Raw genomic sequence first — 17,470 nt, 5'->3', positions numbered from 1 at the left:
TTGTGTATTGAGAAAGTGTACGAGAAGATGATAAATTTTGAAGAGATATTTTTTACGAAAGCGGATTTACTTCGAAACATTTATTAGAAACAAGGATCTAGAATCGATAGAATTTCGTGAAACTCCAATTTAACGAATCTGTGCACAATTTTCGAAATTTTTTATTCTCTTTTTGCTTCCTCTAACACTTTTATTAACACCGAAGAATCGGTGTATTTGAAAGAAAAATGGTCAAGAGATTGCACACTTTACAGGTGCATCGTTGCACTATGAAAAGAGTGAAACGACAGGAAGATAAACCTCGGTGTACTGTACGACTTTCTCGAGTACTATTTTTTGCCATCAACGAAACAAGAAATACGACCCGCCCATGCACAGGTGATCTTGGAGTATCGTGGAAGCGACTCCACCTACAGATAAATTGTTACCGCCGTATATAATGGCCCGTTTGCCATGTTCGTTTAGCAAATTGTTCTCCATCGACTGTAGTTCCGGAAATAATTAACCCCTTGAGTGGAAATGGTTACGCCCGTCGCGACGTTCGAATCATTTATTCGCCATATTTGGCAATAGTTTCGGTACTTTAACGCGAACAAAAATATCTTAGTTTCCCCGAGAGATGTGCGTTTACTTTAAAATTTATCGCTGGGCGAAGAATGAAGGCGTTAATTGTTGCCAATCGCTTTCTAAATACCTCGTATCGTGAACAAAATAGTTTTCACATTTTCGTAAATAAATGTGAAAAATGTTCGTTGGTTCGAAGAGCGTTGTAAAATTGACTAAAATTGGCGAACGCGTAGGAACGAAAATAAATCGGTAGGCAAAGGCATCGGGTTCGCTAATTGTATCTAGAGCACCCTGTGCACGCGCAACAAAGACGCTAGGATTATCATCGTTATCGTCCGATCGTTAATAAAAGTTTTACGAGGATGTACGGGGGCGTCGTGCTTGCTACAATGTAGCGGCTGGGAGAAACGAATGCGAGACGAATGGTAGAGGTAACGGGCGCGATCGTCGATCGAGGAGTCAGGTGTAACCGAAGCGGCTAAATAAAGCGTCGTCATTTCCAGCGTGTGTCCCAATTAAGACTGATTTTCTCCGTTTCCTTTCCGGTATTAGTGTCACGGTGAGCGCGCAATCTCGGAATCTACGGTATTGTGTGCCGGCGGCCGCCTCGCTCGTCCACTTACGATCCGCGCCATGAATATTACATGCCTTCTTACCCACCGGAAAGATAATTGTCAAGAGCTCTAAATACGGCCTGGAAACGGGTGGACAGCAAATGCATAATACATAATGCGACGAGAAAACGAAAATTTACGACGCGCATGGGCACCGTTCTTCGCGGAACGCGCTAATCTACTGGGTGACTTGCACGAACTGAATTAATTTGTCGTTTCGCGCGGTGAAAACCGTACGCGGGTTACGTATGCACGACGACCGATTTAATTCGTCACATCTCGCTGCGGACGTCGTGAACGCACCGTGTAATTTTTTTCGCGATTAAGACGGATTCCATCGGCCGAGCCGCGCGATGTACGCGCGCACCGTCCACCACCGTGACGTCGGTCGGGGCTTCTCGAGCGATATCGATCCGAGCAACCAGCTCCGCCGTTCGATTACTCAACTTTTTCGTCATTTTGCTCGCCCACCGTACAATTTCTACACCGAACTCGTCACGCCGCGAGATCCTTTTCCTTTATTTGCGCAGAGTTTCTTCCGCTCCTCTGACCAACCCGGACCTAACCCTCCAGCTTTAACAATCGTTACCGAATCGATTCCGTATCGAACCTTTCGCCCGAATGCTCTTCCTATCGGTAACTTCTTTCCCTATTTTTATTTCACGGACCGATCTGTATTTAGATCGTCCTCTGATCGTTTCTACAGCGAAGTTTTATCGTACGATCTACTACTTTCGACTATTATATGGTATTTTTGTAGAGTGTATACAGGAATGTAGAAATGTGTGACGAAGGAGATCGGTAGTAACACGATCGACAATTTTCGAAACGGATATTTCGAGAACGATTTTACCAAAAATTTACCGCGATTAAATATGCTACGAAAGGTCCAGGAATTTTTTGTTTCGCCAATAATTACCATCCTGGATCTCTGTCTACGCCAATGCATTCCAGTAGTCACTCGTTATCGCTTCGTCTCACTGTACTTCGACGCCACTTCTTCTCTGCTTCGTTACGCGATAAATTTCTACACGCAACCGCCTTTATGGATAACAAAAAACGCGTGTAGTGCGAGATGAGACGATCCGATTTCTAATCTCCGCAAAGTACACCGAGAGTCGCGAACGGGTCAACTCGAATGAAATTTCGGCTACCGAGTCGATCGTAGCCAAGTGTGTCCGAGCTTAATTACGAATCAGCGGGTCCGTCGATGTAACGACCAGCTCTGAAAACGCCATAAACGACGGTGCTGCGTCCGGCGTCAGTGTTGATTTATGTCCGGGAAATGGGTCGTGGCTGCGAGGCCTAGACCGTCCGTCGTTTCATCAGAAAACGGTCGGCCCCTATTAAAAGAGGAGCGCTCTGGTAGCGGAAAGTGGAGACGGCGCGCCTCGTGGCACGGCCAGACATCATAAACTGTTTATAAATCACCGGGCATATACCTGTCATAGGGTTTAACAGATGCGCGTGTGCGCGGCGGACGCAAAAACCGCGGCTGGATAGCCGTATCTGGCGAGCACACCGAGAGATCGTATCGTTTACGCGGATCCCGAGAGCGCCGACTCTAATGCACTCTTATGCACTCTTAACCGGGACCCGCGCCTAGATTTACGTCCGCCGGATCTTGGACGACGCGATCCGCGGCCCCACGGAGGGTCGTCGACGTCTCTCGATCCTGGTAATTCCCGGTTGACATCGACCATCGTCCTCTAAGATCTTGCCTGGTATTTAGACTGGAACACCACCGAACGATCAGTGACAAATTTTATCGGGAAAATTTTACTTTTTCTTCTCCATCCTTTTGGAACTGATTCGGAGAATTGAAAAGTATTATAGAAGATGATGCGAGTACCAAAAATTTAATTTTTTTTTGGAGCAAAGGAAGACTTAACTGACTCGTCGAATCTCGTTGGTTCTTATCGCGATATAAGATGTAGAATATATCACGAAAATGTATTTTGTAATATTTCAAGTAAATTTTTGCAAAATTGATGGTATTTAACTTTTGTATATTACACGTTTTGTACTTCTTTTAATTATTATTTTTAACAACATCGATGAAAAACTTTAACGCAAACTCTTTCGAAATTATCTTAGCCGCGTGCAACGCTTTTAATTTATGCACGCCACATGCATCGGAGTGTCGATCGGAATTAACTATTTGTCCGTTAATTGAGAGAACCTTTCCGTCTCTGCGCGTTAGAATTACAAACAAATAAATACGCAAGTATTGGTACGGAAATGAAATTGTCAACTTTTAAATCTGATTTATTATCGTGTAAGATTATTAAATTGAAGATTACGTAATAAACAGTCGTACAAATTGTAAAAAAAAGTTAAAGTCTCCCGCAGTTAAAAACCAATTAAATTTTAACGAGATTCAGGAGACATAAATGTTTAAAGCCTTTAACAGTTAAAAGAGACGCGGATGTTTAAATCTCTTTAATGAAGCCTTCGTACAAAACTCTGTCGTAAATAAAAAGTGGTTATAACTCGGAAAGGAAGCGTTTCCGGACCCACGTTCGCATGATTCATTTTCACCTTTACGATGAGTAGAATATGCTCCTGAAGTTTGGCCACCTATATCGGAAACACCCTTTAGAATCGTTTTGTTTTATCGCGGTAGCTGTTGCAGCAACTATATTTTTTTTTCTTAAAGTTTTTCATTCGACAAAAAATAAACGACTGTAAAAATTCTTCTACAATTTTACACATCTCTGTCTTTTTTACGCAAATTGACGAAGCAATTGCACAATTACTCTCGTGCGGTAAAGACGAAAAGCTGTTGTTAAACTTAATCTCGAAATTATTGCACGGACGTTTTTCCACTAAAAAAAAACTAAACAAAGTATCGACGGATAACAAATTCAAAGATGCTTCAAAATGCAGAACAAGTTGAATATTCTTTACGAACAAACGAAGCTATAGTTTTATCCTCGAATTCCCAGATAAAAGAATTCAAGAATCGTTTATTTCGTCGTCCCCGATTTACGACATCGGAATTAGATTCGGTACGTTTTTACGATCCATTACAGTTCGATGATGTGAATCACTCGTAGACATAACCAGAATTCACGTGATTTGAGACCTTCGAGTGTAAGTTATCAATAGTGTTTTAATACCACCGTTCGTGAATACTGCGAGCAGTTTTCTTAAGGATAGAAATGACACTGCCAGCGGATATATATAAGCACCTCCTTATATCCGGAAGTCTGAAATTATAGTACTTATGTTTAACATTAATGTGCACACAGAAGTGCGTATCGTACGACTGCGAAGAATTTTTATTCTTCAGGAATTCCTTAGGCAATGCTGTATTTCTGAATTACGACGCTGGTAGTGAACAAATAGAAGATAATTAGAATTAGTAAAAATGATAGTCACGTTTCTTGAAACAAGTTCAAGAAAAGGAGAGTATAAAATTATAATTAAAAAACGTGTAAATAATATATTTACAGAAAATTGTGCTGAGCTGCGATCAAGGCCGAAGAGATTAAATAATTCCTTTGCTTTTATTTATTAACGGGAAAGACAAACCATCAAAATCGAAACGTTATCATTTTTACAGTCGATATATTCCTACGTATTCGATCGATCACGGAACTTTCCTACTCCAAATCTACAATCATAATTATTCCTTATTTTGTTCCTTTATTTCTCAATAGAGATGGAATAAAATTAGCCGTGTAAAAGGTACAAAACCGCGTATAAAAATTTACAAACCAGAACTCGAAGATAAAACGAGGACGTTTCTAGTAGATCTGTCTCTATCGATGGATATCGATACGGATAAAAAGTTCTTTCGTTTCTCGTGATAATACATTACACGCTATTGATAAAAAAAAAGATACGAGTGCTTATCAACGAATCTCCGTTGGAAAGTATAGCGAACAGTTGCGAAAGTCTTTCTCCGTTCTGATCGAGCCACCCCGTAAGATCGTGTACTCGAAAGTAATTGTCATCGTGTACCGTAATCAGATTATGCTCGTGACCCTCGAAATTGAATTACAATCCTATGATAATTTAGAAACACGCAGCAGGTGAACGCACCGTGACCAGGAGCGTCCTCTTTGAACAGGGATGGGCTCGAGTGGAACAACCCTTGGAAACGACAGCTGCTCGAATTAAAATGTGACTCGAGCGTATTGTAAATTAAGGGTCGTCTAATAATGCGCGAGTAATAACGCGAACTCATTCACATCGCGACATATGTTCCACTGGAAGCGACAAATCCGTTGGAAATTCACCGACCTTATCTCCACTCTCCTGCATAATTATTTATCGCTGTTCACACGACCTGGAATTTTTGAATAACGAAAAAACTTGCCGCGAATCTCCTTTTAAATTTACATCGCGATTAAATCGTTCGTTCTCGAACGGAATTATAATTAACAGACGTTCGGTCGAAAAGAGAGAAAAATGGGGTTATCGTATTGCTAATTGTTATTCGAATCGTGATAGATGCTTTAAGAATTCCCCAAAAATCGATTACAAGTTGACGCGATGCGTTCGTACATTTGAAATTTAAACACGGTTGCTAGATCGCTTCGTCGAATAATTATTCCGAGCACCGAGATTTACCAAAGTTTAAAGAAAACGAAAGAATGTTACAAACGCTTAGAGTTCAAAGTATCTCTCAAAGTGTCTTCTCCGCTACTTTTGCACACGAATCGATGCATACGAAAAATATTTGCAGTTACATCACAGAGAAATAAGTCGATGAAACCGTGCGATGTTTCCCCCGTTCGCTGGTAAAAAAAAAGAGGTCCGAGCTAGTAAAAATGATAGTTTTCGTCTGACTGTATAATCGATCTCGCGGGAGGAAATTTCCCGAAGCCGTGTACGGTTATCGTTCGCGATCAAATCGGCCGGTTTTCTTTATTTTTCCGGGAGAGAACGGTCCGGCTAACGCGATTTCATTCCCGTCGGAGGCAGAGCCGGTAGAAATCTGTTCGCGTGGAACGGGCATGTAAATTCGCCCGGGCTAAACTTTTCAATCCCTCAGACCTCCGGCGAGCTGACGAATTGCGAACGCCCTCGCTGTGACAGATGGATCTCAGGGTTACCCGGGCCCGCGTCCGCCCCTTCCGCGAGCGTTCTTCCAACGGCGAACCGCTAATTTTCTCGGACAACCGCAAAACCGCAAGAATAATAACACCCCCGTTGAACCGTTCCCGCATTAAAATGCACCAATAACAATCCTTAACCGGCAAACCCTGTGATTACTTACGGATAAATCTCGCCGCGGTAGTCGAGCTACGCTCCTGATCTAGGATCTCTCTAGCCCCGAAACCCCGCATACCTACGAGTGCGCCACCCTCTAACCCTGCCTTTCATACATTTTTAATGAAGTCCCTTCTCGCTCGGTTTCGCCCAACGAACGCATCGATCATACTTTGACCCGTTCGGAGTCTGAAATTAAAAAATGCTTCTGCGTCCGCGGCTGTGCGCAAATGTCCAGTCGATTTTTCTGACCACGGGCGACCAGAGTTTCTGGGAGATCGTGGAAACTCAGAGAAACTTACCAACGATGGTGTATATAGAGTAAGAGAGAATTTGTGGCGCGAATAGGATTGGGGAGATTCTTTGATTCGAAACGAGACGAAAATGGGGAATAATGAAATTGTGTCTGGAGCTTTGTTTTTGAGAAAAATGCATTCGAGTGCATCTCGCTGCACTAGGTGTACACCGTAGGATATAATTTGAAGTACGAACAGAGAGAGGGAGATTCTTTGACTCGAAGTGAAACATTAAGGTTAAGAATGTGAAATTGTTCTAAGTAAAGGCATAATTAAGCTCGAATACTGTTACAGTTAATATTCGCTACGCTATCGACCGAAAAGTCTTCTTTCGTTCGACCTTTCTGTCCACAGACACCCACTTTGAAAAATCGACGAATTCTGTGGAAAATCGTTCTCGAATATTCTCGAATGATATTTTCTATCGTTTGTATCCGGTAAATTATGTAACTCGTTGGAGGAATAACCAAAGACCAAAGTCTTCCATAGACTTTTACTCAGGACACGTTGTTCCGGACGCGAAGCGACAAGAACGTCGTAATATTCGTAGGGAGCACGAAGATAGAGTGGACCGTGAAGAAAGGTCCAATAAAAAGGAGAGAGAAGGACGTGAGGGTCAGAGGAGGCTCCGAGGGCCACGCGCGTATACGGACACCTGGCACCGCGATCCGTAATAGCTGCATAAATTTCAGGTAATAAACGACGACGCGAAACCCAGCGATGCCGATGCAATTTCCTCGCAAAAATCGCCGGCTAATCGGCCGCCGCTGAGTGAGTTGTTACACCGCTCGTAGAGAGAGGTTTCCAACAATTTTCCGTTGCGCCTTCGATTTTTATCCGTCCGCCTCTATTAACCGACAATATGATCCTGCGAACGCGATGTTCGTTGATTGAACGAACGGTGACTGGGAAGCGTACGCGACCTGGCTGGCTCACGTTAATTGTGTAATTAGTAGTTAATTACTGGGTTGAGTAACGAGTTCGGATTTTTTAGCGGAACGTTGACTCATACCGCGTTTCTCCGTACAGTGTCCTGTTTCTTTCGGTTGTTTATCGAAACTCGCTACTTTCTGCTACGAATTATCCCCGGTGTTACGAAGGATAGCTACTGGCCGTGGAACAGCGAACGATCGTTCGTATCGAGCCGAGTTTCGAGTATCTTGTCAACATCGAAGTTCCGTGTGAACGCGTTGTAAACGTTTCAAAGTTTTCTGTGCTTTGGTAACTGATAGAAAAAAAAAGAAAGAAATTCTTCCGTTTGATTCTCACAGAAGCGCGTTACGAATATCTGTAATAGTTTGCTCGCTAAGTTTCGTCGTTCGATAAGAAATGAAGCTATTAGCTTCGTCGTTTTATTTTTCCAAAGATTGTACTACCGTTCGATGAACGTGTGTAAAGTTACCCATAGATCCGTCGACTCGTTCGTGTATTTAAAATTGTTCAAAGTCGAAGTGTCACAGTATTTTTCCTCCGATGTAAAAAACGAGAAAACTTGTCGAACAACCTGGTACTTCTATGCCCAAATAATATACAAAAATAAACAACTTTGGCTTCGAAACGAATTGTCCAATATCCCTTCTTATCTTCAAACATCTACGAGAAACTACGATCTCGAACGTAATTGAAGGATACTCCAATGACGTTCTTCCGATAAAATATCTCAAATATCTCGTCCGTGGGACGACTGGTTCTGCCTATAGACTATTTATAAATAGTTAGCTTATTTTTTTCCGCCGTAGAATCGGCCCCTACCGTACCGTGTATCCAATAACGGAGCAACGTGTATTAATCTAGATCTCAACGCCAATCACGGGCGTTTAACGCGCCCGGAGTGTGTTCGCGCCTATTTTCAACGAGTCTTAATAAGATGCGCGTTTAGGTCCCTTTTTGCGGGGTACGTTAAATTACAGCTCGTCCACGGACGCGAGCGCGGTTCGTTCTTTCGCAGGAACCCAGCTGGACGTCTGTATCTCGCGTTTCAATATATCTCAATTATATCGTAAATAAAATATGACCGGCTAGTTGCGTGCGCCCGGTAAATTGGCAGCCGAGGTGTCCGTTAGCGAACCTGTTCTCCTGCCTTCTTCGTTCCTCCTCCTCTGCATCGGGGAGGGAACGGGCGGGCAGGGTTCGTAACTTTCAGTATCGAGAGTACGTTTCGCCCTTGAATCGATTTTTCCATCGACACACGATACGCCGTGCCGCGAAAAACCGTATCCTTTTCTACGAGAGATCCGATTCCGTGTCCCTCCTACCGCGACTCCGTTCCGTGCTTTTGTGGGTTACCATTAAGCGATGATCGATCAACGATGAGTTATCGACCCAAGTTTTTCTCGCTTCTGTTTTGTCTTCGTTTTGTTTTATCTTTCGATTATTTCGAGTTCGACGATACGAGAAAACGGAACAATTTAAATTATTCGAGTAGTTCGCGTTTCGAATTACGTTAACTGTGCCAGTGATTCGACGTGTTTATATTTTACTTCAGCGTTTGCGATGAGAGGATATTGTTCAGAGTAGGGAGAGCTTCCACGGTTACAGATAGGACGTCGTTTGGATCGATCGTCGACGAAAAATCGCTGCGTCTAGATGTAAAATCGATGCCTCGGTGGATATTAAAATTTGACGATCCGCTCGGAAGTGGGTTATATCGTTCGCGCCTCGGCAGGCACATCGGTCGCCAACGGTTTTATATCCTCGCTGGAAGACAGAAGCGTAGCTGGGAGGGTCGGCGAACGTTAAACGCTTTTAAAATTTAACTTTCCGACGAGTTATTCGGCCTCGCGCCCGGAAATCCCCGCGAAAATTTACTTTCTTTTCCGTTTCGCCCGGCAACACAACAGATTGCCGAGGGAAATTGCCCTACCCCCTGCGAATCTTCCGCATATTTCTGACGTTTACGCTTCATCGTGGTCCTGCAACGCAGCTGAATCCGTTTAGGAAGATTTCTGTAAACCCTCCCGTTGACTGAGATTGCCGCGAGAATTCAACCGATATTTCTCCTTTACGATACACTTTTTCGGATCGCGATCCGGATTTCAGACGAACGATACATTCGTAATAACGTATATTGTTGCCAGAGGTACGCGGGGTCGAATGAAAATTTCGAGACGAAAATCTTTCCAGAAAGCGTTCATCGCCTCGTAGTTTCGGAAAAGTTTCGTTTAAAGAAAATTGGAAAATAATTCCAAGAGTTCCAATCACATCTTCTCGAAGATCCAAACTTTTTATTCGATGATTACCTATTCCAAAAGAAAAATTGCAAACTTCATACATGCATAGCCATCCCAGAAGACACAACTCCTTAATTACCTCGATCAACATCCACCTCTTTACTTTGTAAAATTTCTATCTACAAAAAAAATTGGAAAATAATTCCAACAGTTCTAATCACATCCTCTCAAAGATCCAAACTCTTCTTTATTCGATGATTACCTATTTTTAAAAAACAACAAAAGAATTGGAAACTTTGCGCATGCGTAGCCATCCCAGAAGGCACAACTCCTTAATTACCGAGCTCGATCAACATCCACCTCCTTACTTTGTAAAATTTTGATCTACAAACAAAATTGGAAAATAATTCCAAGATTTCCAATCACGTCCTCTCGAAGATCCAAATTTTTTATTCGACGATTACCTATTCCAAAAGAAAAATTGCAAACTTCGTACATGCATAGCCATCCCAGAAGACACAACTCCTTAATTACCGAGCTCGATCAACATCCACCTCCTTACTTTGTAAAATTTTGATCTACAAACAAAATTGGAAAATAATTCCAAGAGTTCCAATCACATCCTCTCAAAGATCCAAACTCTTTATTCGATGATTACCTATTTAAAAAACAAGAAAAGAATTGTAAACTTCGCGCATACACAGCCATCTCGGTACGGCGTAGCTTGTTAATTACCGAGCTCGCGTCTCGTTCACCGTGAAACGCGTTAACAGCCCGCGAAATGATCAACATCCACCCCCGTCGTCTCGCGATTCCTTCGGGTGGCTGGTGTCCCGTCAGCCGAGAACAAACCATTTTCCGCGCGCGCGGGGGCCGTAGGGCGCGCGCCGGAGGGTTAAGGTTATAAATAGTCCGCCTTCGGGAGGCAGTAAAGAAGCAACGGGAAGGGAAGTTGCTCGGAAGAGAAGCTTGCCGGAGCGCGGAGGGGCCAGGAGGGAAGAGTTTGTCAGCGAGAGCCAAATGAAATTGTATTAAAGTTTCACCTCGCGGCACGTGGGGGACGAGGGGGGTGGTGGAGGTGGAAAGGAGCGCGAGAAGGGCAGAGAGAGGGCGAGAAGGGCAGAGAAGGGCCGAGAAGGGCCGAGAAGGGGTGTGGGCGAAGCCGAGAGAGGGATGGAAGCAACGCAGCCAACGAACAAAACGACCTGGCCCAGGATATTAAAGCTTGTCGCTTTAGGACAAAATGAAGGCAAGAGTTCGGTGTTCCAGCCTCCGAACAACACTCCCTCAAGACGAACCGTCCCCTGGAAATATGAGATCCTTCCAAAGATACGCTCCCCGTAAACTGTTTTTATACCTTAACGCGTATTTATGCGCCGGGGAATACCTACCTGCCGCGCCGCGGAACGCGCGAGCGTATATCTGTTCGTAGTTTGTCGTTAACGCGTTCTTCTTTTTCGTCGGGCGATATATATATGTATACTTGAGCCCCCCCAGCTGTATAAATATCTACCACCGTGGAAACAATTTCTCCGTACGGAGAATGACACGGAAGGTGAGTCGTTGCGTAAACGAAATATCGCAACGACCATTTATTAAATATTCCAAAAGAGTTTCGCTCGATCGATCGGTCCTTTTCCTTTTTTCCGTTTACTCCGTTTCACCTTCGTTTCGTTGGTTTCAACGGGTCGCGATCGATTCATTTTCAATTCCACGTACACTTTATTTATTTATTCCTTTTCCAACGCACGCGTAACGCGTACGCGCGAATATGTATATCGGATAAGAGAAAATTATAGACTCTTAACTATCCGGTACGCGTTTAAGTTAATAAATACGGTTGACTCCGAAAAGATTAATAGGCGTTTTAAAATCGTGCACGCAGCTGCCCAGTATTCGAGCGTGTCGTTACATTTTGCGCAACATTGGGACAAATTGCGCAACCTTTGACAAATTCAACGAAACGTTGTCTCGTTCGATGTTACTTATCGTGGAAAGAGCATTCGATTTCGTAGAATGGTGTTTTAGAAAGTATTTGTATTTTACATCTTTCTCTCATCGATATGCGCTACGCGTTCCTTAATTACAGCCTGCACTAATTTTACCATCCTAGCGGTTAATTTTATTACAGTTTCTGGTGTAATACCCCATTCTTGTTGGAAAACAATCGACCGGGTTTTCATAATCTTAGCGAATTCAAAGAGGCAAGCGTCGAAATTACCATAACCGTGATTACAGGACAAGATTTCGAATGGATTTTTAAGCAATTAAAGTAACTGCATCGTTAAATTAATTATTCCCGTGCCACGTAACCAATATTAAACGCGTATACAAATATTTTCAACGTGTTCGAATTATTGAAGTTTTCCTTTTTTGAAATCCGTCACCTTCGGAATGAATATTGTTCTAGATTTTTGTATATTTACAAAAAAATGTAGGTAATTTTTTTACGTTCAGTTTTGATCGAAAACAATCGACTGTCGTACTCCAATTAATTTTGACAAATGGTAGAAGACTAAGTAGAAAGAAACAATGAAACTGTGTTTACGTGTGCGTTGAATTGCGTTAGAAATTTAATTTATGAATAAATTTCTAAAGAAACGTTCTCATTTATATTTATATCACCTTCGTAATTTATAACCAAAGTAACCGTCGTAACGAACACCGTACGCGTCTGTCCCTGTATTACGATTATGCGAAAACGTGCAAGTGTAAAGAATATTGAATTAATAAAGCAAATGTACAAAAGTACGTAAAAAACTTGATGGGGCTAGAAAGCTATTATTAAAGTCTAATTCGTATTTTAACACTCCTTTTCCATGTTCGCCCTCCCTTTAAATCTTCGCAATAGCGGATGTAGACTTATCGAGACCCGGAGCTAATTACTTCGAGGAGCCCTTTCGTAAAATATTTTCTAAGAGATAAATGTTATTATTGCGAAAGTACATTTATCTTCCTATTATTCTCCTCCGTGAATCCTCGAGCTATAAAAACAGTCCTAGATAAAAATAGATCTCGTGCGCGCAATTTTCTGTGGGAAAGAATTCCGAACAAAAAAATCTCTGAGAATATCAAACCACTTGTTGTTTAAACGTAATCGGAAAAAAATCGGAAGGTCGAACGATCCTGTGCTCGATGAACAGTAGTACGAATCAAAAAGAAAAGAAAAATGCTTCTCGAAAGTTACACGCGAATAACCTTTCGAGCGACGATAGTCTTCAGAATCGTAACATCTGTAAGATACGTAACTGTAAACATTTTTCTTACGTAAGTTCCATTTCAACCGTTTCACAGTAACCTATTGCAAAAATTCCCCAACAATCGTCGATTACACCCGGCACAGGACGCGCGAATGTCCCGCAAATCGCGTTTCAGCGTTTCGCGACAGATGTTCGCAACGAACGTTGTCGAGACCGCGTCGAACAATAATTTCTCCAACGAGCCTGAGCCGGCTCCGCGTCCCCCGTGGCCACGGCCGAGAAAAGATGGAAAAAAGACGGGAAGACAATTCCGTTTTCCCGTGAATAATGCACGGGGAGCGCGCGTTGCAGCCACCAGCGACATTATTCGCGCCGTTTCCCGAAGGAAATTAGGAAACGCGGAGCAAACGCAACAACCGTATCCACCTCCGCCCCCGGAGCGGCAGCCGAGTCACAAATGTAATATTCACGGAATAATACAGCCGTCCGACGTTTTTGGCGGGTTTTTCTCTTTTTTTTCTTTTCTTTTCTTTCTTTTTTTTTCTCCTCCTCCTCCGGCGTGCTCACTCGACGCTTTAATAGAAACCGCCAGGTCCGAATACCGACTCGGAATTAAACTATGGAGATCCATAGACCCTTCCAACGATTTCGAGCTCTCTCGTGCAAATAAGGGGGCCGCGGTTTTGCTCCGCTCCGCGAGCACGGGGGATCGTTTTAACGCGGCTTTCATTGGAAGACACAACCGGCTTAATCGCGTTGCACTATTACCGGCAACTGCATCGCCGAATGCTTCAATCGTGGTGAAACTGTTGCCTCCGAGTTTCACCCGGAGGATTCGTTCGCGTTGCTTCGCGTTCGTTCTACGATCTGTGGAGAATTCGGATTTCGATCCGGTGTTTACGAAAAGTACAATTATCGCGTCGCGATACCTTTACCCCCCTATTTTTGGTTGAAGCTACTCGCAACACCCAAAGTCAAACAATCGTGTATCGAAGCTACTTGTGCTACGTTTACCCTTCTTATTTTTCGTTAAAGCTACCCGCAACACCTCAAGCGAAACAATCGTGTGTGTTAAAGCTACTTGTAAATCTACGCCACGTTCCACCCTTGTTATCTTTCGAAGTATCGACGATAGCGGAGTGTTCGCGCGGAAAGTCGGTCGTGAAAGACGTCGAGGAAATTTTTCGGGGCGCGACCTCCGCGGAGTTAACAGGACAGTGCGGTGTCCTCGATGAAGAATACCTCGGTTTCATCCGCGCGGCGTTCCGGTAACCGATTTGTCGCTTGTTGTGTACGCGATGGGAATCTGCGGACGCATGCGAGCACACAGCCCGACGCGGGCGTGCATGCACGCGCTGCTCGTTAATATGTGGGGATACGGCTCTGATTACGCATAAGCTCGCCCCGGCCCTATCTCCCCCCGCATCGGCCCGCCAGAAAACCTGATACGGCCACGCCAGTTATGTATATCCCGTCCAGAAGTTCACAAAGACGCGAACCGACGTCTCAATTTTTTTCCCCGGTAGATAAGATTGTCCCGGGTCGCCGGGACGACGCACGCCGACCGCTGGACGACGCTCCTCCTGGAAGTCGATCCGCCGCCCGGCATCGTTCATGCTACTACGTGACAACCTTGCAAAAACCCGGATCCGGTAACTCGTAAAGACCGCTGAACAGTTCTGATTGGACCGAGACTGAGAGAATCTTCAGAGTTACTTGTAGCCGTGTCCTAGCTTCAATAGGTAGCTTCAATACACGGTTGTTCGGCTATAGGTGTTTCGGGTAGCTTTAATGAAGAATGGGAACGATCGCGTAGCACATACTTACAAGTAGCTTTAATACGCCATTGTTTGGCTTTAGGTGTTTCGAGTAGCTTTAGTAAAAAAAGAACAGGGATAGTAGACACAAGTTCGATGTACAGGTAGCTTTCCTACACGGTGAATGCAACATCGCTTCCTAATTTTATTAGGATCCTAAATCGATCGATGTTCTAAAAATCATCGATCAACACCCTTAAAAAATTCCAGCATCGTTGTTCAACAATTGTAAAGACGTTGGTGAAGGTGGATCGCTTCGAAAGGCTTGGAGTACTCCCAAAGCCCGGCTCGATCCTCGATCGAGTCAGGTTCAACGGAGAGCCATATCCCCGGTTCCGTCATCGAAGAATTTCCGAGCAATTTATTTTTTGCTCGCAAATCATTCTGCCCATTAGCCCACGCAGGACGATGTATCGGGGCGGCGCGGGGCAGCCCGAAGAACAAGGAGGAGGCCAAGGTGGCAGGAGACGCTGGAAGGAAGGGTAATCCTTCCGCTGATGTGTGTTACGAGGTCCACCCGCCCGCGCACTCATCATCACCGAGATAATGGAGTGGGCGGTACACGGAGGAGAGATCCCGGACGGTTCGGGGCCCAGTCCACCGAGGCTCGCAACAAAAACCGCCACTCAACGACCCTGCCCCGACTTGCACGACCATAAAATCATCCTAGTTCTCCGCCACCCCGCCTCTGTCCCTCTCTCTTTCTCTTCGTTACCTCTTTGCTCGCCAGTTTCTTCCCTTCCACCCTGGAAACCTAACGAACGACTCGACGATCGCGTGCAAAACCTTGCCTCCTGATCCCTCGCGATGACAAGCCCAAGAGGAGGAGTCCTCTTCGTTCTCCGCTCCCTCTGTTTCTCCGATTTCTACTCTTTCGGGCTCTCGTTATCTGTGCATCCGATAATCGCCCCTCTGTCACGCGTACTTTAAGGGTTCGCGGGTTCTTTGGGGTGAAATCGAGTTGGTTCCGACCATTGGATTTGGAAGAGTGCAACGGAGTTACCGTTTCGTTGAGCGAAACTTATAACCGGACTGGTGACACGGAGGACACTTCGTCAGGAACGATCGAGAACAGCTCGTGCACGATCGTGTCGAGAATACCGAGAGAATTTGTTACTTGGATCGACCATCACGGTATTAGAAAATACAGCGTACCCTAATGTGTTAATTATATATAATTCACGAGTACTGTGAACGGATTTACGCAAAGTGTAGAATTAAGTATTATTATTATAGTAAATATAAAGTGTTTATATTTACGTCAATAGTACGCAGCATCGAAAGTATGACATAGAAGAGAATAAAGCAAAATTGTACAGACCGCCTTTTTACTCGTAGAGCATACCGACCGAGTTTGATTGTTTCTTGCAAACACCCTGTATAATTGTACCAACGAGTCTCGATTGGTGAAACGCAAAATAACTGTCCAGTTCCAGAGACGATGGAAGAAAATTTTAAGCAGACGCTGCATCCCTCCTCGAACCACGGAAGAGGAAGCCCTCGCAGGGCGCAGCCCCTGACAGTCGATCCGCGGATGTTCATTGGCTCGAAAATTTTAATAACCCGAGCAACGATAGGTCGAAAGAGTACGCATGTCCAGTGGAGTGTCACCACCGTGGCGACACGCGCTGGTGACACAGTGTTCCTCTTTCCCTCCCACGAGTCGCATCCTGCTCGCTCCCTCTATACCTCGATTCATCGTGTCCCCGTGCAGGGAGGATCCAGGCTGGAATCCTGTCGAGGGTCTCGCGCAAGCGCCTTCCTCCTCGGGAGGTTAAGAGTACCCTCCATTCTTCCGACTCGAAGGTGCACCCTCCCTCGTAGGATTTGGAGAACGTCTCGAGCAATTAGACGATCGCGAATAATTGCTCTTTCGGACGGTGTAGTAAAGTGGAAGTAGAGAATTTATTTGATTTCGGAGAATAGATTGCAATACGGGAGACACACTGAGAATGTTCTATCTTTGAAAAATATCCTCTAATTTTCTATAGTATTTCGCTCGTGAAAATTTACAAGATTGTATCGAGTCGTGTATAAATATTACACAAGTTAACTAATGTAAAAGGGATGACGATGGATTAATTCGAGGATAGGAAAAAATCATAGCAGTAAAAAGGCTCTATCGATCACCCTGTAGCTAGTGTATATTATATTTTCTGCACGGGAAACTCGGTCATGATCCTCCTAACCTTTCTCTCTTATCCATGCTTCCTAACCGTCCTAACGCTCTATTACTTTCTTAACAATATTTAACCAACACGTCTACGAAGCAACGAAAGCCTAACTACCTAGACCGTCCAAACGAATTGCTTCAATTGTGACGGACAACTGTGAATCCTTCCGCAAAATCATCTCTGTCCCAATGTTCCCCGAAACAACTGCTCCACAAGCTCAGGTGTGTCAAATCGTACACCTTCGTTGCAGATCTCCCTGAAACAATTATTTCCAGGTAAATCCATCCGTCCCGGAGCTGTCCAAAATAATTATTCCGTAAGTCCAGGTGTCAAACCGTGTACACCTCCGTCCCGGTACTACCTGGTACAACGATTCCACGAGTTCGCGACCGTAACGAAACCGGAAGAC

This window comes from Ptiloglossa arizonensis, chromosome 11, assembly GCF_051014685.1.
Source record: "Ptiloglossa arizonensis isolate GNS036 chromosome 11, iyPtiAriz1_principal, whole genome shotgun sequence".
NCBI lineage: Eukaryota > Metazoa > Arthropoda > Insecta > Hymenoptera > Colletidae > Ptiloglossa > Ptiloglossa arizonensis.
The sequence above is the reverse complement of the archived record's forward strand: the minus strand, read 5'-3'. Positions refer to the sequence as shown.